Source organism: Stegostoma tigrinum, chromosome 18, assembly GCF_030684315.1.
Source record: "Stegostoma tigrinum isolate sSteTig4 chromosome 18, sSteTig4.hap1, whole genome shotgun sequence".
In the NCBI taxonomy this organism is placed as follows: domain Eukaryota; kingdom Metazoa; phylum Chordata; class Chondrichthyes; order Orectolobiformes; family Stegostomatidae; genus Stegostoma; species Stegostoma tigrinum.
This window is the reverse complement of record NC_081371.1, coordinates 28,209,346-28,235,329: the sequence shown is the minus strand read 5'-3', so window position 1 is coordinate 28,235,329 and position 25,984 is coordinate 28,209,346. Positions and strand designations below refer to the sequence as shown.

At 40.4% G+C, this 25,984-nt stretch overlaps 1 protein-coding gene across 3 annotated transcripts in view; it reads left to right on the top strand.

Moving 5' to 3' along the window:
* dusp16 (dual specificity phosphatase 16) overlaps nt 1-25,984 on the top strand; it is a 128,278-nt gene that overhangs the window by 40,177 nt on the left and 62,117 nt on the right. Inside the window, exon 2 of one of the 3 annotated variants that reach the window (XM_048548540.2) lies at nt 8,784-8,898. The exons of the other annotated variants lie outside the window; for them this stretch is intronic. The gene's annotated coding sequence lies outside the window, so the exon portion shown is untranslated. The remainder of the gene's footprint in view (nt 1-8,783; nt 8,899-25,984) is intronic. 3 annotated transcript variants of the gene reach the window in all.

Sequence of the window (25,984 nt, the reverse complement as noted above, 5' to 3'; positions counted from 1 at the left end):
TTTGTTGACATTTAGCCACAGGATTCAAGTACTAAGTAATGCAGAAGATATTAGGACTTCTTGCAACGGCTCAAGAAGAAATAGCTGTCATGTACTAAAGTGTTCCAACACAGGAATGATTATCAAAAAAAATTTCATAGTTAAATAGTAAATGAACAGTAATGTTTATGTATTGCCACCATCATGATTTGCTAAGTGAGCATGCAAGATTTTATGGAATTTTATTACTGCGTTTATTTTCTGAAAACATTTTAAAAAAATTTGCGGGTTATTAATGCAGTAATGTTGTGACAACATTCAATGTTTATTTAGCAGGAGTATTAAAGCATCATTTATGTTTTTAATATGGTATGCTAAAATGAGAGGGTTTTTTTGCATCCTTTCATGCAAAGTTAATGAACAGAATGTGAAGTGGGAAACATTAGTTTTTTGGTATCTGAGGAACATTTGTGAGCCAGAGGTTTAACTCCCTTGGAGAAGTGAGCAATTTTCATATCCTTTTGAGAGTACCTATGTTTTTGCTTGTTTAGTTAAGTTCTCTTCATAGGTGAGTGAACAGTAAAACCTTAGTTTCTTCCTTTTCAGCACCTATTTTCTTATGTCTCTGTTTCAAAGACTCATATAGGATTTTACAATCAGCCAATACTACAGTCATCATTTTAAGCTTAAAACGTAATGAGCTGGTTATGCAGACACAAAAGATAATGTAGTAGTGAAATGTAATGATAAATGACTTTCCAGAATGTTGTTTAATAAAAGCCAGCAATTCCTAAAGCAAAACCAGGTAAACACTAAGATTTTCCTTTTTCCCCATTAAAGATATTGACCAGTTTAATTCTTTCCATAGTGTCTCTTAGATATTTTTGAGATTTTTAAACTTTCATGTTTAAAGGGATTTTCCAATTGTATGTCTTCATGACATTCTTCACCTGCAAAAAAAAGTGAACATTCCTCACTGCCCCATCTCAAATTCTTGATTTTGACTAGGAAGCTGCTGTAACTCCCAGAAGAAATTGTCACTCCATTAGAAGCTGAACCAGTCTTATTATACATCAGATTTTCTCGCAAGCTTGGTAGCAAGGCAACCTTCTTGCTGTTCTTACCTTACTTGACAGTTTAAACAGTCAATTTACTTAAGGATTTTTCAAGTGGTAACAAAATCAAGACTTAGACAAACACTTTTAAATATTACACTGTGGATACCTGTTAGATTGAAAGTATTGGTTTAAGAACAGCATCTGACTTGAGTTGCTAAACAGCAGCACACATATTATGTATAATACCTCTGCCTTGTGATATATTGGAAAAATTAATATTGCATTCTGCACCTGATAAGAATTCTGAGCCCTGTGCATCAACTTGATCTCTTTCTCTGGCTGCTCAATCAATGTGGAACCAGACTGTTCAACTTGCATCCTATTTGTTAACAAGGTTGCATCCTTCCAACTCCCTGCAGCATTGCTTTGCCAAGCCCCTACCTTAGCAGACTATTGTGAATCTTTTACTTCTATATTCAATTTATCCAACGTTCTTTTGTCTTTCTGACATTCACTGTCAATGTAATTCAGACTATTCATCTGTTCCACACATTGCTTGTCCTTACTGAGCTACATTGGCTCCTAGATTAACGATGACACAATCTTATTCATCCTCCTTATCTAGAATTTGCTCTATACCCTATCTTTGCAACTTTAACTAAAGTGAATCTCTATCTCTTTACTGTATGACCCATCTTTTGAAAGCCTTCAGAAAACAAGATCAGGTTCTCCCCATCCTCCCAAAAAGACTAAAGCCCACTAATTTCCTCTTCTCTAAAGCAGCTTGGGATGTTCAATGCAAATTGCACATTTATAAGCAATAACTGCAGAGCTTTGGTCACTCTTGTCCAAAAAAATGAGTCCATTTTCAAGGTTGATCAATAGCTGATTGGACATTCTGCTCTTTCTGCTAAGACTACAACGTATAAAAGTGGAGGCTTCAGTGATGTGAAAGCCATGCAGTTTTATTGCATTGTTGAACTACGATTATTTGTTTGTAGGAAATTACATTTGTATAGTGTGGATATTTGCCCCTGGATAAACAACAAGATTAGTGAAATATGTTAGGATAGGGTTAGAACTTGGGATCAAGAGTAGACCATTCAGTTTGTCAAGCCTGCATCGCCATTTAAACAGATTCTGCCTCTGTCACTTCCCACATTCCCTACTATCCAAATCTCCCTAGGTTTTATTAGAGCCTATAAATTTAATATTTCTGCTGGAATACGTTCAATGAATAAACTTCCCAAGCCCTCTGTGGTAGAGAATTCCAGAGATGCACCTATCCCTCTGAGTGAAGAAATTCCCTCTCATCTCAGGCTTAAGCGACTTGCCCCTTATTCTGACTCTACCAGCCCTGTCACATTCTCTAAGAATTATATACATTAAGTTTCAAAAGGGTCACCTCTCATTCTTTAAACTCCAGAAAATGCCTGTCCAGTCTCCTCAGTCTCACTTCAAAAAACAATCCTGCCTTCCTGGGAATTATTCTGGTGAACCTTTGTTGCACATCTTTTATGCCAAGTACATCATTCCTTGGCTAAGGAGACCGAAGCTGTACCCACGATATGACATGAGGTCTCACCAAGACTTTATACATCTGTGGCAAGACATTTTTTAATTCCAGTACTGGAATCATCTTGCAGTAAAAACCAACTTGCCATTTGCATTCCTAATTACTTGCTGAATCTTCGTTCAGGCTTTTGGTGACTCATGAACAAGGACACCTAAGTCCTGTTGGACATCACCAGTTCCCAAATTCTCACATTTAAAAATTACTTTGCTTTCTACTTTGATCTACCAAAGTGGATAAATGGAAGAATATGCATTACAAGGGGAGATCACAGAAACTACAGTTGTTTCCCAGAATTTTTAATAAGTTAAGTGGTGATTTGATTGAAGTTTCAAGATCTGAAGCTGTACAGGAAGGATTCATTGAAAGTATTTCTGCTGGTTGGGAGTCAGGAAGTAGAGGCCACAACCTTAAGCTAGGGTGTGACCTTTCAAGAACTAAATTAGGTAATTTCTTGAACACAGAGGATGTTAGAAGCTTGGAACGTTCTTCCTCAAACAGCAACTATTGCTAGATCAGTTAATTTTAAAACCAAGTATGATAGATTTTTATTTTGAAACTGTATTAAAGGTTATTAGCAAAGAAGCAGATAAACTCTGATGTCACTGAATAGTGGGATAAGCACACCTTAGCCACCTCTCAATCCTAAATTTACAATCTTAATGCTTATTTTCTTTTCATTATTCGCTTCGGTTTTTTGTTATTTTGCATCATCAACCCATTCGAATGATGTCTTTCTATAAAATAGTGATGGATAATGAGTAAATCCTGTCAACCTTAAAATACCTTATCCTTTGCCAGCTCATTCCAATTATAGGAAAATTCTGATATAAACTTGCATGAATTTTCTGTTCATCTTAAAAACCTGACTAGTTTAAAATTTCTATTTTGCAAAGAAAAACTGCATCTTCTGTGTTCCAGCTCATGTCTGTGCATTTTTCTCCCTTTGCAGAAACACAGATTCATTGCATTAACTATTTTTGCTGGCACTTTTAATTAACTTTACAAATAATTCTGCAAGGTTTCCAGAAGAATTATCTTTTCTATCTAAAGACATTCTGATTGGCCCTAAATAACAAAGTATGCTGTAAATAATTAGTTTAATCATGATATTGAATCAGGCATTACTTCATGACTTTTGATCAATGTTACATTGATCTGAGTTGACCAACTCTTTTCCTTTGGTGAATCAATCAAAGCTGTCATTCAGAGTTATAGACTTTTGCTGCACTTGGCTCAGTCTTCTGTACTATGCAGTTCCAAGTGTTCACTTAAATACTTCTTTCATATTGTGATGATTCCTGCCTCTACCACCCTTTCAAGCAGTGAGTTCCAGGTACCCACCATTCTCTTGGTGAAAACAATTCTTCTCTAAATCCTAACTAAACCCTAGCTTATGCCTGCAGTATTTGTTCCCTCTACTAATGGGTAAGTTCATTTCTAATTACCCTATTTATGCTCCTCTTAATTTTGTAGACTACAATCAGGTCCCCTTTCGGCCTTCTCTGCTTGAAGGAAATTCTGGACTATCATAGCTGAAGTGCTACAGCCCAAGTCATGTCCTGATATACCTCCTCTGCACCTTTCCGTGAACTTCTACCTGCTTCCTGTAGAATAGTGATCAGAATAGCCCATAGTACTCCAGCTGTGGCCTAATTAATATATATATAGGTCCCTCATAGCCTCTCTACATTTGTGTTCAATGTTTAGATTAATGCAGGTTACCCCACATGTCTTTGTAACCACTTCATCCACCTGTACTGTTGCCTTAGTACGTATGTGGGCATATAAAGCAATGTCCCTCTGATTGTATGTAGTTCTCGGGGTCCTACCATTCATTGTGTACTCCCTTGTCGTTTTAGTCTTTCCTTAATGCATTACCTCCCACTTTTCATGATTAAATTCCATTTGCCACTGTTTTGCCCTTCTCACCAGCCCGTCTATGCCGCAGTGCAGTATGAGCTTTTCCTCCTTACTATTTACCACACCTCCACAATTTGTGTCATTTGCAAATTTATTGGGCAACTCTGTCATATTCATGCCTGGATCATTCATGTATGTAACAAACATAAAGGGGCACAGCACTGAACCTTGTTCTGTGTCATTAGACACAGACTTTGGCCACAAAAACAATCTTTTTGGTCATCACCCTCTGCCTCCTCTCACTAAGCCGGTTTTGGATTCAATTTGCAAATGGCCATTTGGTCATGTGAGATCTTGTCAAAAGTTTTACTGAAGTTCTTGCTGATGACATCAACTGTTATCACCCTCATTTACACACCTAGTCAAGCCTTCAACAAATTCCATCAAATCAATCATGTGTGACCTGCCCCAGACAACAGTACGAACTATCCTTGATTAATCCTTGCTTCTCAAAGTGCAGGTTATTTCTGTCTCTCAGCACTTTTACGAAAAGCTTCCATACCATAGATGTTGGACAATAGGCCAGTGTGTCTTGCAGTCATCTGACCCTGTTCCGTGGTCAGACGGGATTTACAAAATAATGTCAGGGTCCCTGCAGTTCCCCCTCTCGCCTCCTACAACAACCTATGATACATCTCATTTGGGCCTATCCAATTAATAAATCTATCCAATTTAAAGCCTACTGCAACTGTTAATGCATCCTTCCTCTCAATTCCTTCATCCTCTTCCTTTTTTTTCTCTTCCGCAACAAGAACTGAACTTTACAGTGTAGTATTAAAGCAGAGGTATTACTAATGGAGTAAAATTAAGCAGCTAATTTATTTTAGAAAAGGAAAGTACTAATACATCTTGATCTTGTATAGAAGATATTAAGATACCCATGGCTAGTGAGAGTCTTCTTTGATAGGTAGGTTGCTAAGATATTGAGTAAGTTGGAATATATTGTGCCAAGCTGCCAATACTTTGTATGTAATTAATTCACTGTTCAGAAAAGATGAAAGAAAACTTATTTGCTGTCATCTTTGAAACTTGATTGAATTGAAGGATGTACTGTTTTGAATCTTTTTTAAAAAAAATCTAGGTCATTCATGTTTCATGTCTGGTGGGTACTTCAGTAACCAACCTAATGTAGAATTTGATGGTATTGAATCTCTCTAATCTGCTGTCAGATAATTGTAAAAGAATGAGACTAGTCAGTCTTCACATCAATGTTAAATAAACTAATTCTTAACAATTATTCAAGAATTTCTAGGTACCACTTAAAAAGGCTATTTGTGTACTCAAATCTTTACAGATGTTATTAGTATATTGCTTGGAATTTTTGCTTTTTTTAAAATTAAACTTAGGGAAACCTCTACTGTTCGGAATTCTAACATTTTGGAGAAAGTTTTTTTTAATGCAGGAAAAATAGCCTTGAGTGACCATGTTCAAAATAATACTTTCCTTAAATACAGTACCCTATTTCCAAACTAACATTTCTGCAGTATTTTAGTTCAATAGGAAAATGCATTTTTTTGAACAAAATTGGATTGTATTTCTTTTGGAAAAATCAAAACTTATTTGACAAAAGAATAGATGTCCATTTTATTGGCCTTGAAATGCCCTGATCATATTTTTTTGTTTTCTCAAGGTAATTTGGAACTTTCCTCTGATTTGCTATAGACTTGCTCAATTTTAAAATGAGACTTTATAATAGCAGAATTAGGCAAAGTTGTGCTCACAGAAATAACAAATGGAATTGTCTTAAACCAACAAATTACTGGCAGGCGTGTGGTATCCATTTGTAAAATGTCAAGAGGTGAACTTAAAACTAATATTATCAGGACTGAGACCCTAGAAGAACAGCAGCCTTGTAACTTGAATAACTCATTTCAAGTGACTTATAAGGACTGTCATGTTTGACACAAATTGTGGACCGAAGGGCCCATTTCTGTGCTGTCTGGTTCTATGTTCTCTGACTGGAGTATTTCACTTATTTAGTAGGGCAGTTTTGTCCCGCATCTTGGGTATATAGGTCTAAGTTTATGTACACTAGATGACTTGGCATTTGTTTAATGATTAGGTTTTGTTGCTTCACTGTTCAGAGAGGTTGTTTAAGTGCATTGTGTTTTGTTTTGTATCTTATGACCCCTAGGCATTAGAAATTGTTTCATATTTCCACATTGGCTTTTTATAAAACCAAGAACATAAGCCAGTCTGTATCAATCTGGAACTTCTTTTGTCCAAGTAGTTCTGATGATTTGGTTTTGGTTTTCAAACACTTGGAGGAAATTTCTGATCTCAATTTCTATTGCCTTCCAAATGCACCCAGCATAATTTAAAATGTTTTTGATTTCCTTGATAAGGAGACAAAGCATTACTTGTTAGCAAATGTTATATGTGTGGAGTTGGAGAATGGTAAAACAAAACCTTGCTTAGCAGTTAGTTGTCCGAAGACGCACATGACGAAGAGGTCGGACCTGTTATCTGTTGTTAGTTCCTACATTCCTCATCTAAAGTGGAGCACCATTCAAGGAAATGTTCCTGATATTTAAGGGAAGGGTGCCGGAGTTTCTATCAGAACAGGAAAGCAAGAAATCCTGCCATATTTAACAGAATTAATTCAGTTTTTAAAAAACTTTGCCCAGCAACCACTTAAATTTAAGGCTGGCTGGCTGCTAGATTTGAAAGCCTATGTTGTAAAGCAGCAACCAGAATCAACTGGTGACAGTTCTTGTTAGTTGAAAAGATTTGTGATAACGAGGTATAGAACTGGATGAACACAGCAGGCCAAGCAGCATCAGAGGAACAGGAAAGCTGACGTTTTGGGCCTAGACCCTCCTTCAGACACTGGGGAGGGGAAGAGGGTTCTGAAATAAAAAGGGAGAGAAGGGAAGGCGAATAGAAGGTGGATAAAGGAGAAGATAGGTGGAGAGGAGACAGACGGGTCAAAGAGGTGGGGATGGAGCGAGTAAAGGTGAGTGTAGGTGGGGAGTTGGTGGGGGATAGGTCAGTCCAGGAAGGACTGGAGTTGGTGGGCTTGAAATAGATATCAGTTTCCAGGTGGTTGCCAGACATGGAAACAGAGAGGTCCAGGAAGGAGAGAGAGGTATCAGAGATGGTCCAGGTGAACCTACATTTGGGCTGGAATGTGTTGGTGAAGTGGATGAACTGTTTGAGTAACCTGTCCTTCCTCCCACCTATCCCCTCCTCCCACCTCAAGCCCCACCCCCATCCCCCACCTACTAGCCTCATCTTGACCTGTCCATCCTCCCTGGACTGACCTATCCTCTCCTTAACTCCCCACCTACCCTCAGTTTTACAAGCTCCACCCCTGCCTCTTTGACCTGTCTGTCTCCTCTCCAACCATCTTCTCCTTTATCCATCTTCTATCCACCTCCCCCTCTCTCCCTATTTATTTCAGAACCCCCTTCCCCTCCCCCATTTCTGAAGAAGGGTCTAGGCCCGAAACGTCAGCTTTCCTGCTCCTCTGATGCTGCTTGGCCTGCTGTGTTCATCCAGCTCTACACCTTGTTATCTCAGATTCTCCAGCATCTGCAGTTCCTACTATCAGTTGATAAGATTTAAATGGTTGGTGCTTGGAGGAAATGAGGGCGATTTTGAGGAATTGGAGTGATTGATGCTGGAGTCATACATTCGTATGAATGGAGGCAGATCCTAGTAGGTTTCCCTGAAGAATGGGGAATGTACTTCTGCGCCTTGCCCATAAGCAGCATTTAGAAAGCTCTTGCTTAGTGTATTTGACAGCTACAGCCTCCCTCTTTTTCGCTGCTAAATTTTCCAAGCCTTGAGAAGCCTAGGGCGGAATCTATATAGGGCCTGAACAACGTGGCTATGGTGAGAAATGTGGGACAATTGCGTGAGAAGTCAGGCCGTGCTGTTCTTGACTTTAGGAGCAACTTGTTGCAATTTTAAGATTTCCAAGTGTGAAAACACGATTCTCATGAGCGTGTGGCATGATGTCTGTTACGCGGGTTTATTATTTGCTGATCATAATAATATGCACACTTCTACCCTACCATTCACCAGGAGTAAAAGAGGTGCCAACAATTCCCAGCATGAAAGTTAAAGGAGGAACCTGGTGATTTCAGCTCTCTGATTTGCTTCTCTGGGCCACCATCTGGGACACGTGGAAATAATGTCTGTGCATAGTCCAGGAAATCAACTACATGCACCTGGATCGACAGACATTGGCATCTAACACTTGCTAGCCTCTCAGGACTCTCATGGCACCTTTCTTCTACTTACAGGATGTTACTGCTCTTTGGGGTACAACAGTAACTACCATTGAAATGCTGCTGTAAAGATGCTTTGCATGCAGGGACAGGCAGCCATCTCATGGATTGAACAAAGCTGCATCGCAAGGTCATTTACTTTCTTTCTTAATGCTCACTTGCTTTGACCTTACCTGCCTTGCCTTGTCTTTTTGTGCTTTGTTCACTTCAGTCAGTACTACCAGGCTGTTATTGTTCTATCTAGCCTTGCCATTTAGCACAGACATGAGGCCTGGAAGCTTGTCATGGCTGCCAGCAATTGTCAGTCAAGTCAAGGGGACAGTTTAGGGAGTCCCAGGGCAATAAGTCAAGGGCAGCCTTTGATAACAGTGCAGAGGTTTGGGCATGGTCAGTTGGATACGTGGAGCAGTTAGAATCATGATCCTCCCTTCGTAGGGGGTGAGAAACCAAATGTTCAGCAGCCCACCCACTGTCTTGGCTCTTTTTTTCTTATTGTGGGCTCTTATTTCCTGGAATAAAGTGAAAGTGTGTGCCCCAGCTGTTAGTTCTGGCTGGGGGAAAAGTGAACATAAGAACTAGGAGTAGGAGTAGGCCATCCGGCCCCTTGAGCCTGCCCCGCCATTTAATAAGATCATGGCTGATCTTTTTGAGACTCAGCTCCACTTAACGCGCCCACACACCGTAACCCTTAATTCCTTTACCGTTTAAAAATCTATCTAGCCTTGCCTTAAAAACATTCAGCGAGGTAGCTTCAACTGCTTCACAGGGCAGGAAATTCCACAGATTCACAACCCTTTGGATGAAGAAGTTCCTCCTGACCTCAGTCCTACTTCTGCTTCCCTTTTACTTTGAGGCTGTGCCCTCTACTCCAGTTTCACCAGCTGGCAGAAACAACCTCCCTTCCTCCACCTTATCTACTCCCTTCATAATCTTATATGTTTCTATAAGATCTTCCCTCATTCTTCCGAAATTCCAATGAGTATAATCCCAGCCTACTCAGTCTCTCCTCATAATCCAAGCCTCTCAACTCTGGAATCAACCGAGTGAATCTCCTCTGTACCCCCTCCAGTGCTAGTATATTCCTTCTCAAGTAAGGAGACCAAAACTGCACACACTACTCCAGGTGTGGCCTCACCAGGACCCTATACAGCTGCAGCATAGCCTCCCTGTTTTTCAACTCCGTCCTTCTAGCAATGGCAGACAAAATTCCATTTGCCTTTTTAATTACCTACTGCACCTGCAATCCTACTTTTAGCGATTCATGCACAAGGATAGTCAAGTCCCTTTGCTCAGCAGCATGCTGCAAGTTTTCACGATTTAAAACATAGTCCACTTTGCAGTCATTCCTACCAAAATGGATGACCTCATACTTAACAACATTGTACTCCATCTGCCAGACCTTTGCCCACTCACTTAGACTATCTGTATCCCTCTGCAGACTTTCAGTGTCTTCTACACGCTTTGCTTTACCACTCACTTTAGTGTCATCTGCAAATTTTGACACACCACACTTAGTCCCCAACTTCAAATCATCTATGTAAATTGTAAGCGATTGTGGTCCCAACACTGATCTCTGAGGCACACCACTAGCCACTGACCGCCAACCAGAAAATCAACCATTTACCCCTACTCTGCTTTCTCCTGGTTACCCATTCCTCTTTCCATGCCAATACATGACCTGTAATACTGTGCAACTTTATCTTATGTAGCAGCCTTTGGGTGTGGCACCTTGTCAGATGCCTTCTGGAAATGCAGATACACCACATCCACAGGTTCCCCATTGTTCACCATGCAAGTCATATCCTCATAGAATTCCAGCAACTTAGTTAAACATGACCTACCCTTCATGAACCCGTGCTGAGTGTTCCCAATGGGAGAATTTATATCCAGATGTCTTGCTATTTCCTCCTTTAATGATAGATTCAAGCATTTTCCCCATACTAAAGTTAAGCTAACTGGCCTATAGTTAACGTTCTTTTTGTCTACTTCCTTTTTTTAAACAGTGGCGTCACATTGTCTGTTTTCCAATCTGCGGGAACTACTCCAGAGTCCAGTGAATTTTGGTAAATGATTACTGGTGCATTTGCTATTTCCTCCCATCGCCTCTTTTAATACCCTGGGATGCATTTCATCAGGGCCAGGAGACTTGTCTACCTTTAGCCCCATTAGCTTACCCAACACTGCCTCCTTAGTGATAATGATAGTTTCTAGGTCCTCACCTGCTATAACCTCCTTGCCATCAGTTTTCGGCATGTTATTTGTGTCTTCCGCTGTTAAGACTGAAAGAAAATAACTGTTTAATGCCTCAGCTATTTCCTCATTCCCAGTTATTAAATTGGCCTTCTCATCTTCAAAAGGACCAATGTTTACCCTCACTACACTTTTATGATTTACATATTTATGAAAATTTTTGCTGCCTGTTTTTATATTTTGAGCTAGTTTACTTTCATAATCTATCTTCTCTTTATAACTTTTTTTGTGTGGCTTTCAGTTGGCCTTTAAAGATTTCCCAGTCTACTAGGTTTCCACTACTCTTTGCTTTTTTGTATGTATTTTTTTAATCTGATATTTTCCTTTATTTCCTTAGACATCCATGGATGTCTATTTATTTTCCTATATCTCTTCCTTATCACTGGAATGCACTTCTGAGCCCTGTGAACAATTTTTTTGTAAGTCTTTCACTGTTCCTCAGTTGACCCACCATAAAGCTTTTGCTCCCATTTTACCTTATCTAGCTCCTCCCTCATCCTACCATAGTCTCCTTTGTTTAAGGACAGGACATTGGTACTGAATTTAACCTTCTCATGCTCCATCTGTATTTTAAATTTGACCATACTGTGATCGCTCCTTCCAAGAGGATCCCTAACTGTGACATCATTAATTATTCCTGTTTCATTACACAGGACTAGATCTAGGAAAGCTTGTTCCCAAGAAAGTGGATAAGCAGCATTGTGGCTTAAGAGGGAAGGGGGTTTGGGTGGGTCGGAATGACTAAGGCAAGATGTGCATGTAATACTGGGAGGGAGGGGGTAATAATGAGCCTTGGTGGGAGATCACTACAATGACAGAGATGGACTAAATATGAGGTAGCAGAGAGAAGGTGGTGTAATCTACCCTGACCAAGAGGAGAAGTTCCTTCATTGCTGGGCATTCCTCTAGGCTGCTGTTGGCCCTGCAGTCACCCAGGTGGTAAACCTGACCAGGCAGGCAGTGTCTGAGCCTGGCATTTTCTTCTGGGTCTGGATTCTACTGACAGGCATTACTCTGTCCACTAAGACCTCCTTGTCTGCAAAGCTGTGTGCCAATTCAGCATTAGGAGATCAGTATGAAAAAGCATCAATATATAGTCTATGTTGGGTAAGAGGATAATTTCGGATAGATTACAGTAGTAATCTATCAGACGGCAAAGTAATTGCGTACCTGCCTTAGTGACTTGATGGCCAGGAAAAAGAGTTGTCCTCTGAAACATACCAGGCTCATCCAGAATGTGTTCCAGGTATTATTGCATGGTTCCACTTTCATTTGAGAATGAGGTTTTTCATGAACTCTCCTCCTCTTGTTAGAAGCATAGAAACCAGGAGCAGGAGTACACCATTTGGCCTATTGAACCTGCTCCACCTTTTGACATCACCTCTAGTAGAATACCCCATTCCTATTTTCTCTCCATTTCTCTCTAATATCTAAAAATGTGTCAGTTTTGTTTTTGAATATACTCTGCCACAGGTTTAGCACCCTCTGAGTGAATAAATCTTTTTGTCTCAGTCCTGAATGGCCTACCCCCATATCATGAGACTGTGACTCCTGATTTTAGTTTCCCTGACCAGTGAAAACATTTCTCTGGATCCAGTTTGTCTAGCCCTGTTTAAAATTTTACATATTTCAATCCGATTTCCCCCCCTGCCCCCATCCTTCTAAACACAAGTGAATACAGGCTCAATCGAACCAATTGCTCATGTTACAGTCCTAGCAACCCTTGTAGCAGCTAAGTACACCTTTGCTGCACTCTGTCTATGGCAAGTAGCAAGACCAAAACTGCGCACGGTTGTTTAATTATCTACCAGACTAAACGTGGCAGCACTGCAGATCTTTGATCTGATTTATTGATAATTTAGTTTTTCGCCCAAAAGAGATGTTCTGACACACTTCTAGACCAGATGGGACTAGAATCCAGGCCTCCTGGTTCAGAGGTAGAAACATTACCACTGTATCATAAGAGCTCTCTTATTTTTTCATTGTATATGTTTTAATTATCTTGCTCAGAGATGTTATGATACATTGCTAGTGCGTGTGGCACTTAAACGCTGGTCTTCTGACTAATCACCTTTGGCTGCTTTACCAATGATCTTCCCTTCACAAAGTCAAAGGTCACGAAGCTCACCGATGGCTGCATGGTGTTTAGGTTCATTCACAGTTCCTCAGACTGAAATAATCCATATCTGTATGCAGCATGACTGGTAAAATATTCAAGATTGACCTGATTGACCGAAATGACAGATAACATTTGCACCACACCATTGCAAGGTCAAGACTATCACAAATAAGATAATCTAATTGATCCCCCTTCAACTGCATATTCATTGCTGGATCCCTCATCAGTATCCTTGGAAGTCCTTACTCCATAAGAAGCTAAACTGGAGCAGCCATTATGGCTTCAAAGCCTGGTAATTCTGCACTGAGTGAGTTACCCCCAACTCCTGCTTGTCTACTGTTTCCAAAGGCACAAGTTGTGAGTGTGGTGGTGTGCCCTCCATTTGCTTCCTTAAGTACAGCTCCAACAACATTCATTGAGGCCTGGCACCACCTAAGATGAAGTAACCTGCTCTCTATTAACCACCTTAAACATTCACTCCCTCTACCATCAGCATAGAGTGGCACAGTATGTACCGCCTACAAGATGCTCCAAAGTAACTCTGAGGGGGAGGTGATGATGACGTAATGATAATGTGACTGGACTAGTAATCCAGAGGTCCAGGCTAAAGCTACGAAGACATGGGGTCACATTCCATTGTGATAGCTGGTGGGATTTGTAGGTAATAAATCTGGAATTGAAAACTAATCTCAGTAATGTCGACCATGAAAACTATTGTGGGGTTTTTACAAAAAATGTTTGGTTCGCTGCTGTCCTTTTAGGGGGAAATAATTGCCATCCTTATCTGATCTGGCCTATAGTGATGTTGTTGACTGTTAACTGCTCATGGAAATGGCCTGACAAGCCACTTAATACAAGGGCATTTAGGGATGGGCAACAAATGCTTGGAGCTTTGCCAGTGCTGTCTGCATCCTAACGCAAACCTACAACATCCATACCCACAAGAGAGGCCTAAGATGCATGGGAGTTCTGCCACCTATGAGTTTCCCTCCAAGTCCCACCAATCTGACTTAGAAATAAATAATTATTCTCTTATTGTCACTGCCAAAATCCTGAATCTCCCAAGTTTACATACTGTGTGTTTGTACTATAATATAACATGTAATAACCATATCCTGAGTGTACCCACACCTCACATAATGGAGCAATCTAAGATCGTGGCACATCATCATCTTTAGGGGAGTTGGGATGGATGACTAATGCAATGATAACTATATCCTATGAATTTTTTAAAAAAGTTTCTCAACTTTTCTATGAAAAAATGATGGTTACACATTTGCCACTGGGGGAACAATTTGACAAGTTGACTGTATCACTGAAGTGGTTTGATGTATGAGAATACGATTAGCATTCTAGCTTATGGCCATTTTATAACTATAGAAAATGAAGCTTAAAAAATACTTATGGACTGTGTTTTGCTAATCACACTGACAGTTTCAACCAAAGAATTATATGCACATTGATTTTGTTGCATTTTAAAGAATCGTGGTATAAATGAGTGAAAGTTATAAAAGTATATTGTAGTTTTCAAAGTGAGAATCAAAAGTTTACAGCACAAAGTTGATTGAAGCCTTGGATATCTCAAGGTATAAATTCAAGTAAGGCAAGTAATAAAGAGTATTTGAGTGCTAAGTAGTAGGCACTTTTCAGACTAGAGATATAAGTAGCATTGTCTCTGGGTGTTTGGTGTTAAGCCTACCATTCCTCTCCTGAGATGGTTTGAGAGACTTCTTTGCTAAGTTAGAAGTATCTTTGAAATGCAAGTTTTTGATAAATGAGAGTGTTGGAAGTAACAGTGCAGATAATGGGCTCAACCTATATTGCATGTCTGTTGTCAATGGTCTTCTGTATAGTCTTTTCAGATAATGGTTCATCTTGGATCTGGTTTCAAGGCATCAACAGAAGTTGTTCTCATAGCCATTTTATATTTCAGCTGAAGCTGTGAAGATCAGTTAATAGGGTCCATCAGTGTTTGACCCTGGACCATGCTTGTGCCTATGCCTACCTTCCCAGCACACATGCTAAACTGCTTTCCAACCGATGTCACTAAGTTAACCAACAGGAGTTTTCGTCCTGTTTCCTCTTTCCAGCACTCCAAGAGCAACTAAAGCCAACAGTAGTAGTCCTATCTCAACTTTGGTTATCAGTAACAAATTTATTATAAACCACTTATCTTGATCTGTTCATTTACCCATTGGTATGGAGGGATTATTTTGTGAGCAAAGAAGAACAGCTTGGCTTTCTGTTCACTGGAGTCTAGAAGAAGGAAAAGGTGATTTCATTGACATATATAGGATTTTAATGTTCTTGAAAGGCAAATACTGAGAGGATGTTTCCCCTCATGTGAGGGTCTAGGATGAGAAGGCATGTGTCTGTGAGAGTTTCCTCTAGGTGCTCTGGTTTCCTCCCACAGTCCGAAGATATGCAGGTTAGATAGATTGGCCGTGCTAAAAATTGCCCTGTTGTATCTAGGGATGTGCAGATTAGGTGGATTAGCTTTGGTATAAACCTCATGTGGGGTTACAGGGATAGGATAAGGAGTTGGGTTTAGGTGAGGTGCTGTCTGGAGGTTCAGTGAGGACTCGATGGGTCAAATGGCCTCTGTCTGCACTGCAGAGATTCTATGCATGTCAGACCAACCATGACCCTATTGAATGGCTGAGCAAGCTCAAGTGACTAAACTACCTACTACTGTTCTTATTTCTTCTAGTCTTGTGGTTTAACTGTCAGGAAAGTTTGCAAATTTGTATTTAGTGTCAAAACTGCGTTACTTTTAGATAGGTGTATGTACCAAACAGCATTCTGAGAGTGTATTGTGGTATTGTATGAAAACAAGACCACATATGTAAAACAGTTTTCTGTGGTAATTTGTATTAATTGTGATAAATCAAACGAAAAATTGATCTTTCTACCCTTTAAGAATACAGAGGAACTTTGTTTTTCTGTTTTGATTCAATAAGAGGAGTAAAGGTTACTTGAGTTTAACTGGCGACAATTGACTGGTTGTTTTCAAGGGGAAATGTCTAGTTTGACCTTCACCCTTGGCAAAATTTAAAATTGTCAATTAAATTACCGCTTCCTAAGTAATTACATTGTCATAAATCAGTTGAAAGGTCTTTTGAATCAACAGTTGTTGAATACGTTATTCATATTCTAAATTTTGTTACTATTGATTTCTGAACAGAATTCAGTAACATGTTGATATTAGCATTCAGTAGTATTGAAGTTAATTGTGGTATAGTATTCATTAGTAAAATTGTGGAAAAATTTAAAGGAAGCAAAGGATAGCTGAATCTGTTTTGAATGTCTTTTGTTGGTAAGAAACCAAATTTGCACCCCATATTCACTCACTGATATCTGACACAAGCCAGCATCACTGCTTCATGCACATCTCTGATCCATTAGCAATATGCTTCTGCTCTTTAATACTGTACTTTAGAGTGCAGTGACATCTTTCATACTAATGCTGCCACAAGACTACTTTTTCACAGGGATAGGCACCCAGCTCATGGATTGGATTAGTATGTACCTGAGGCCTGCTTAGTTAGGAAGTAATAGTTTAATTGACAAGTTTAAATATTGCCAAGGCTGAAGGTCAAACTGTGTACGTTTTTGCCTCAAACAGCGAGCCGATTGTTGTCTCCAGTTAAACTCAAGCAACCTTTATTCCTTTCTCAGTATTCACTCACTTCACATCTTCTTGGATGCTCGCAGCATCTGCCTTGCAGTGCTTTGCATTTTAGCACTTTGCCTTCCCTGAGCATCTCAAAGGCTCAGAGTGCTTCTGTCTTGCCTTGAAGTTTAATATAGACACAAAGCCAGGCAGCTTGTCAGCAATCATGAGTCAATGGCGGTGGGGAGGGTGGGTGGGGGGGCGGGGCGGGGTGGGCGGGGCAGGCGGGGGGGGGGGGGCGGGAGTGTAGGGTAAGAGGATACCTTGCTGTATGACAAAATGCAGCATTAATCTCGTACCTGTACCACATGCCAGTCGAGTACACACCAAACACCTTGCATGTTCACCAATCAAGTAGCCATTCTCAGAGCCGAAGGGGAGTAGGCCTCGGTTATAGAGTCCAACTCACCCATGCAGGCCAGATATCCTAAATGAATCTAGTCCCATTCTCCAGCATTTGGCCCATGTACCTCTGAACCCTTCCTATTCGTAGACCCATCCAGATGCCCTTTTAAATGGTGCAATTGTACCAGCTTCTGCCATATGCTGTGGTAGTATTCCATACGTGCACCACTCTCTCTGTGTGAAAAAGTTGCCGCTGAGGTCCCTTTTTTTTTTAAATCTTTCTGCTCTCACCTTAAACCTCTACCGTTTTAGTTTTTAACTCTCCTGCCCCAGTCAAATCCAAGGAGTCACCCTTCAGTTGAGAGGTCCTGATGGTGAATCAAGGGCAGCCCATAATATTGGCCCCAGAGCTTGGGCACAGTCAGTGGCCCCTTAGGGTGGTCAGGGTCAGGATCTGAACCTCTGCAATCAGGGTGTGACCCATGGTCCTTTCGGATTCTGTGCAACCAAGTCTGAGGAATAACGGAACCACAGATTGGGAGCCGTACAGATATCCAGCAGGGGCCTGGTCACTCATCGTTTAAGGCTATTTGGCTAAATGGTTCAAAGTTAGGGCAGATTTGGGAGTCAGTCCTCTAAATGTCATGGGGTAGTTGCTGCCTAAGGGTATCTAGTGAGCTCAGTTTTGAGGATTGGAGGCGGAATACTGTGATGTAGAGAGGATGACAGCACTGAAGGAGGGTTGGAGTAATGTTATATGTAAGGCAGAGAGGCATGGGAGGAAAGGGAGTTATGTAGGAGAGGTGTCATTGTTAGTCAGTAGCATCCTGGCCCATTGTAGGGACAATGCGCTACTCGATCTGGTATGTTTATTTGATGTGCCTAGGGCAGGGAGCAGGAGTGAATGGGAAGATAGATGAAGACTTGGATTGACAGGATGTGTGGGCTACCAAGAAGGGGATGTTTCAATTCAGGTGTTCAGCAGAATGGAGAGGCTGAACCTGAGACTCTATGTTCGAGGAGCATCTGCTGTTGCCTTCCATTGAGCTTTAAATAACCTTTGTGCAGTAGAGAAGTAAGTGGTTGTGAGTGTACTTGGAGTGGGTGGGGCAAGTGCTTGCGTCGTAATGCTTTGATTGTGAGTAATAGGAGGCCCTTCAAAAGGTGATGTTGCCACCCAAAAGCTGAAGCTGAAACACAGTTTCAATCACTTTGTGAACCATGGGCATTAGCTGCTTGATGCAGCTCAAATCGTTGTCCTAAGCATTCCTGACCATATCATGCCAGATAATAAATGAATGCCATGAATGCCTGTGATGCAATAACAATGTCCATCTGTCTGGAATGATGGAGTCTAGTTGCTGAAGTAGCAGCAGCCACCTGTCATTTACTCATAGCTGTCTTCACACGTTGGACCATGGAACATCATGTAACGAAAAGGAAAATTAGACTCTGTACCTCCTGTGTTGTTATTGCTGCTAGAAAGAGATTTGCAGACACAGTTGATGGTGAAAACTGAACATGTACAGTCCTGTTTAATGTGGTTTGGACTGATGTAGTTTCACCGGAACACAGTTTTGACTTTACTACCCCTGATTCGAAAAACACTCATTTGACTGGCGATAATGAGATTTTTTTAAAAATCAGATTCCCAGTTCCACAGAGAGACAAATTGTGTGCCAAAACTCACTTCCTGGGCAAGTTCCTGTTTTGGCCATTGCCTTCCTCAATTAAGACTGTATAAGTTTTCTAAAAGTGCCCATAGCCTCCCACTTCCAGATGAACAATCTTGTAAGTGAGGAAAGAAACATTTAAATGATATTCATTTTGCTTTTTTTCCCTATCTTATTTTGATGCTTTTTATTAACTTTGTGCTGGTATTTGTTTGGAGTTCTGGAAACATAACCTGAACAATTGTGTTGGTTTCAATGTAAATATGTGTTTTGAATAACAGTTTTGCATAATGTGATTTTTCAGGATTGCAGCTATTAAAATTTGAGAATTAGCTGTGTTTGCAAATGTGCAAACCTATTTCATGATGGGGTGTCATCTGTGAGTGCTCAGAAGGTCTCTTTTTCTCTTTTTTTTCCCTCTGTTTCCGTGCATTTCGGGGTCCTGAAGCTATAATGGAGGGAGTGCACTCTGCAGAGAAGTATATTGGCCCTGGAGGCTAGGTCTAGCAACCCCAGGTGCAGTTTTGTCTCTAGGGTCCAGACATACTGAGTGAATCCTGTCCAGAGGGAGGTGTACACTCCCTGACATGAACTCCCTCAGGCTGAAGGTGGAAGGCCCAGCGGCTTCTGGAGTGTACTGAGAGGAGACTGATTGGGTTGGTATGGGAGTGGGGGGGGCACCAGTGAGTGGTTCCTCCTTTGGTTTGGTGCTTACTGATACCACCCAGCCCCCCTTCTAATGAAGGGGCACCTGGACTATGCTCAACCTTCTTCAACAACAAGGTGCTTCCCTGCAGAGTGCACTCCCTCCATTACAGCTGCAGGACCCAGAAATGGCCCACTATGGCTATGCTGACCAAAAAAAACCAAACTATACTAAACCCATTTTACCTGCATTTGGTCCAAAGCCTATTAAGCCCTGATGTTTTAGGTCTTTCATCAGCCTCCCAGGAAGCACTTTCCGTATTTCTGCCACCCTCTGGGTGAAAAACATTTTTCTTAGATCCCCTCTAAACCAATTACTCATCACTTCAAACTTATGCCCTCAGGTCTTAGCATATCTATTACAGGGAAAAGGTTTTCACAATCTACTCTGTCTATGCCTCATTATTTTGTATACCTCAATCAGATCACCCCCTCAGCTTCTTCTGCTCCAAGGAAAACAAAGCTAGGCTATCTAACCCCTTTTCACAACTGAGTTATGACGTGTTAATATAAATGAACTGTGGGAATAAATGGAGTGTAGCTAACTTCATTTCCGGGACAAAGAGGTTTTCACATTTCCGTAAGAGTGATCCAGTTCTTTGCCTCCTTTGGTCAAGATCCTCTTTTAGGGGAAAAAGAGATAAATATTTGACACCTCAGCACAGGTCCTGCTTTCAGCTTTGCAGTGGGCATTTTTTTTCTGTAAGAGTAAGGGAGGTATTGAGTGAGGTGAAGATGACTGAGGCACAGCTATTAGTGCTCGTGCAGGTGGGGATTGGTGATGACATGTTCCGATTGAATGAGTAGGCGATGCAGAAGCCATGCAGGGTAAGTAGTGTGGCATGTTGGGGTGGGTGAGAACCAGTGAGGGAGGACATCATGTGCTGTAGTGGAAAGGGAGAGCATGAGCAGTAACAGAGAGAGTAAGGAAGTATGAGGTAGCAGGGAGAAGATGGAGGCATTGACCGTGTTCCTGCATTGCTGGTTGCTCCTCCAGACTACTGACACTAGTTGGGTACCAACCTTGGACCATGTAGGCAGTCTCTGGCACTGTAGCCTCCTCTGCCAGTCCTGACAAACGGCACGATCCTCCTCAGCACCACGCCACCGATCTGGACTTCGAAGTCTGTGGCCACAAAGCAGGGCATCAAATTCTTTTTGTCTGCCACATCCAGGGTGAATGTTTGCAATGCAGCTGCAGACTCTCGGCACTTGACTGAGTGCACAGCAGCCTTTTAAACATGGTGCTGACACCAGGGATGCTGGTTTATCTGGCTGTACTCGGGCTACTGTCAGTGGAAGCATTGAGCTAGCATCGGACAAGTGGAGCACCTTAGAGGCTTGACAGGTAGTTAATGAGGTGTATTTGGAACAGTTGCTAGGCTTCACCAGAGAGAAATGCTGTGTGAAAATTAACGAAAATCACACTTTCCCAAAATGTTTATTTATTTGTTTGTGTTGAGCACCGTTTGTACATCGAATAATTTTTTTTATGTTCTTGCAGAATAAGATGCTAAAATATTGTAACCTTTTAGCATTTAATGCAATCTGTAAAAGAAATCCAATGCTATTTAGGGATTCACAGTTAATATTGTAAAAATGTGCAGATGAATGAAAATCATGGGGTGGATGATTATTTTTGTTTAATTTTGAAACGTAAGGTTTACAGTAAAGTCTGATTAGTTTCTGCTGAGAGAGGCAGCATTAATTCGAAATTAGCCTCACTTTTCTAACCTAGTCCACCACTCTTGACACTTTAGGAATACTTAGTATTTAAATCTGTGCACTTTGCAACGTATAAAGGGATGCCTCAGAAAATGGGTGATTTTGAAATCTCACCTGCACAAGAGGCACAAAATATGTTGGTTGAAAGGTGGGAAATTCTGGGATTTGGGAAGGCAAGACTGAAGCCCCTACCAAAGAGGGAAGCCTGTATGGCTGAAAGATTTGAAGACTAAATTTAATTTGTGTGATTTCCTTTTCTCCAGATGTTTTTAGGAATTTGGGTAAAGTGTCATGCATGGAATATAACACACAGCCTAAAAAATGTAATTATTGTTGCACTTGATTAGTTGGTTTTATGACACTTGTAATTCATTTGTAGCTTGTTAGTGAATGGGAATTTTTGAGAATGAGGTGCTAAATGTTTTTGTAGACAGTGGTTTATATTTTAATCAATGGAATGTTTTGCCTCAGAAATATTTTCTGTGCAACTTTTTATTCCTCCTAGGCCATGTTTGTTCTACAGAAATGTATTAGACGTGAAATGCTTAATGTGGATATACAGTACAGTGCATCAGTAAGTATTTGGCAGGGCTGCTAAAGAACCTCTAAGTAGTACAATACAAGGATATGTTTCATAATACAACAATGTTGGCAAAGACTTGCAAACTCTAGATCCATATGAATGACAAAGGGAGAACTGGCAAGAGTCTGAACATGCACTTAGTACGATTTCAACACCGTATTGATGTGCTGCTAGTTATTTTGAAACCACTGTAGTAATTCAGACTTTGGATAGGAAATTGTATCCTTCTTAATTTCATGATTCATAATAATTTTTTTTACTGCAGTTATGAAATGGCAAAATCTATGTTCACTTTCACTTTTTACCTTTTTTTTAAAAAATATCCTTCCTTCCATAGTTCTTTCTGCTACTTTACATACACTGAATTATATTTATCATCCTCTCTGATAACATGCAAATAGTTTGAAATTATTCAGTTGTCTGTAAGCAGCAAAATTTGTGACTATGCATCTGAAATGTTTCATTAATGCACCCATTAATGTGCATTATTTTTTTTTGCTAAAGGTGAGCGTGACGTAGGACTGAGAAAATGGAGTAAAAGGCATAATGTAAGATTAGAGGATAGAGCGCTTTTGAAATGAAGCTTGGAAAATTGATAGTGGTGTCCAAGGGAATAGTGGCATTGGAAATTGGATCAGATTTATCTTGGATAAGTGTGAGCGACACCGGTATTTGGTTTTGATTTTCTGAATATAGTTGAATAGCTTGGAAGGCAGTTTAAGGTTGAGATTGAGAAGGAGTGGCAAATTTTCAGACTTGGGTTATGTGTGGAAAGGGAAATGGAGGGGAAGGTACAGGTCACATACTGGCCACTCAACAGAGAGCAAGATTCTCTCACCATAAAATTTATTGCTGCTTTGATTGTTGGTGCCCAAACCTAAACAGTAATTAACCTGTAGAAGTGACAAGGTGCTGCCTGGGACGGAATTTGTTGAGAGAAGTAATCTGCAGAGAGCAGTGGGTGATGGGGACCTCAATTTGCTTCTTCAAAAAGGATTGGAAGCAGAGCCACTGAATCTTTTTAAGTTACCGGTAGATAGATCCTTTTTACACAAAGGAGTGAAAGGTTTTTGGGGCTCGTCAGTGTGGAGTAATGAATTTGGCTGTGATGTTTATTGAATGGCAGAACAGGCACAAAGGACCGATTGGCTTATTCCTCCTTGGTTGTATGTTCTTGGTGTACCTGATCTCAGACAACCTTTTAATTGCTGGGGGAATTTGATATATACTACTCTAATTACATTTTCAATGTGCTTAATTGAAAGAGAAAAAGAGCCCCATGGGAGAGAATGTTGAGTAAAACAAAATTATACAATATATTTTAGTACAATGCCATTTCTGTCTAACTTGATGAAAGCCATGAATGTAGAATAAAAAATGTTCCACGTGTACACACAACTTCAAAATTAACAAGACAAATGCAGTGTGACAGAAAATACTGGAGAAAAATAAACAGCTTCTCTTCAATTTTATTGAAGCACTGGCAGTTTTGTGCTGGGTATCACAGTTCAACAGAAACAGCTTTAAATCTGTCACAGTTAATTTTGTACAGTCCACACACGGCTGAAAATGTGGGGATTTTAGGAGTAATTTTTACCTAACACAGTTTATAATCTCCAAGTTTATGTGCAGTCAAAAGTAAAATTGGAGTTGGGGGAGTGGGTGTAAAGCAGGTGATTAATCCAGGATCAATTAATTGTATTCAAGTTGTTTCATTTGATGCCAGCAAATTGATTGGATGGCAGCTCGGAAACCAAAAGTGAAAAATTGTGCTAGCCCATGGCACTTGGTCACTGTTTATTTTTTTTTAATGCTTTTCTTGCCCTAATTTGGCATTTTATGAGCTAAAGAAAATCAAAGAAACTTGAATACAGAAATACAAATGTTTGAATTCAAAGCTTTCAAACATTTCAGAACAAGTGTTCTCTAATACTCTCCACCCCTTGGTGTACAATCCTGAAAGTAATTGATTTGAATATTGTACTTGAAATTTATTTGTGAAATTCCTTTCCTGTACAATGAGGTTGACTCCTGAGCAGGTGAAGGGGAGCAAACAAAATCTTGCTTTGTTTTACTGTACTGAATGTTAGACTGTGGTAGTTTTATTTTCTTCTTGCACCTCTTTGTCTTTATAACAATTATATTGTTGAGTGCAGTGTTTCTTTCTTTTTGAAATGCGGTGCTTCCAAAACCAGCATTGCTTAGTTTTTTTTCTTGTCCGCTGTGCATCCTGTTAGCTTCCTTTTATGATGTAATTTGAAACATTCTCCTCCTGCACTTCCTATCAGCTTTTAGTTTTGAGAAAAATGTTTCATTTTCAAAACAAAATGTTAGACTGTGCCTAGTAAGGCTATTTAATGCACCGTATGCCGGATATGGTGAATGCTGGCCAAAATAATGACCTAGAATCTCATCCTTGAGGTGGGTAATGCGAGTCAGGATAGTTCCCTGCTGGGCTTGCCCCCCTCATGATAATGTGTCCACAAAATCAGAATTTTCTTTGCAGCCCACAGCTGGCTTCCCGTAATCAGGCCAGCTGACCCAGAAAAAAGGTTGGAGAGAGCTGCTGGAGATGCTGCTGCTGAGCTGGGGTGGTTTGAATGTCATCCTTTGGTTAACTGGTACCAGTTATGACGAGAAAACCAGGTCCTCCAGCCCTCTCATTCCACAGAGCTCATGCTCCATTTATGCTAGCTCATGCTCTCTACCCTTCCCCATGGTCCATCCTGCCCCGGGTCAAATTGTGTCCCTCCACTAACCCATCCCTTCAACACCCATCATAGCCCCTTATACCTCCTAGGCATAGTTATTGTAAGTTTATGCCCATTTACTCACCGTACACAAGTATAGCACTATAGTGACAATAGGATGTATTTTAAAAACATTAAAAATGCCAGTCATTTATCATTGATTTTCTACTTTCCTTTACTACAGGGCAAAAAATATTTTCATACCGATCCTTTAATTCCATAATAGAAACAGCAAGTGTTCTAAAGAAGTGAATGGACTTGCAAAGTTAACTCTGTTTTCTCTGCACAGATGCTGCCAGACCTGCTGAGTTTTTCCGGCAATTTCTGTTTTTGTCTGTTTCAGCACTGATGAAGAGTTATGTAGACTCAATGTTAGCTTGCTTTCTGTCCATGGATGCTGGCTGACCTGCTGTGAACTCCAGCATTTTATTTTGTTTGCAGTTCACTACAGTTCAGGCTTGTGTAAATAAACATTGTGTAATTGAGATCAGACAGCCAGGGCTATCAAACAGGCAGTGCTTTTTCCTGGGACTTAGCTGTTTCAGCACACTTGGCTGAGAGCCCAGACATCCGTTAGATTGTTGAAACTGCTTGATGGATCCATCCATAGACTATATCTGACAGGTCAATATGTGCCAGTTTATCACCGTATGGCCATAATTTTTCTTCAAATTGCAATTGGTGCAATGATTCGTTTCTTCATTCCAATATTACAGTCTTTCTGTATACAAGAATATCTATGGTAAATAAATGAAACATCTTCCAAACCATAATGTAGAGAATGGCATAATTCAATCAGTAAAGCTTGATGTGGAAATAAACAGTTTAGGAGATATCTGTCCAGATTTTCACTCTTGGGACAGGTAGTTCAATTTGGGACATTGGCTGACTTGCAGATCTGCCCTAGAAACCATGCCCCCAAATGTCTCGACCTTCTCTCTAATGGGTGGAAAGCAGGCAGGATAGAGTTGGGTCAGCTGAGCCCAGAAACAAGAAGCCCTGATTGGCAGCAGAGCCAAGTGAATGCCAAGTTGCATTGATTAGAGCCTTCACTCCTCACAAACCCTCATCTCTACTGAATCCTATCCCTGGGCTTCTTAACACCTCCATGCTAGCTGTTGCCAACTGCTCCCATCCTATGAGGTTCCTTATACTCCAAAGACAACTCCCCCAGTAACCACTCTGGACAGACATCTGGGGACCTGTGGAAGTTAAATGAAGTTCCAAAAATCTTACACATTTTTCACTACATGTACTTGATAGTGAACAAAACTCCTTCATGATTGATTCTAATTTTTAAAAAAATATTAAATGCTTTGTCTGTTGCAAAGACAAATATTTATTTCTATCCTACATCAATAATATCTAATCCTTTTAATTCATTCTTAAACCG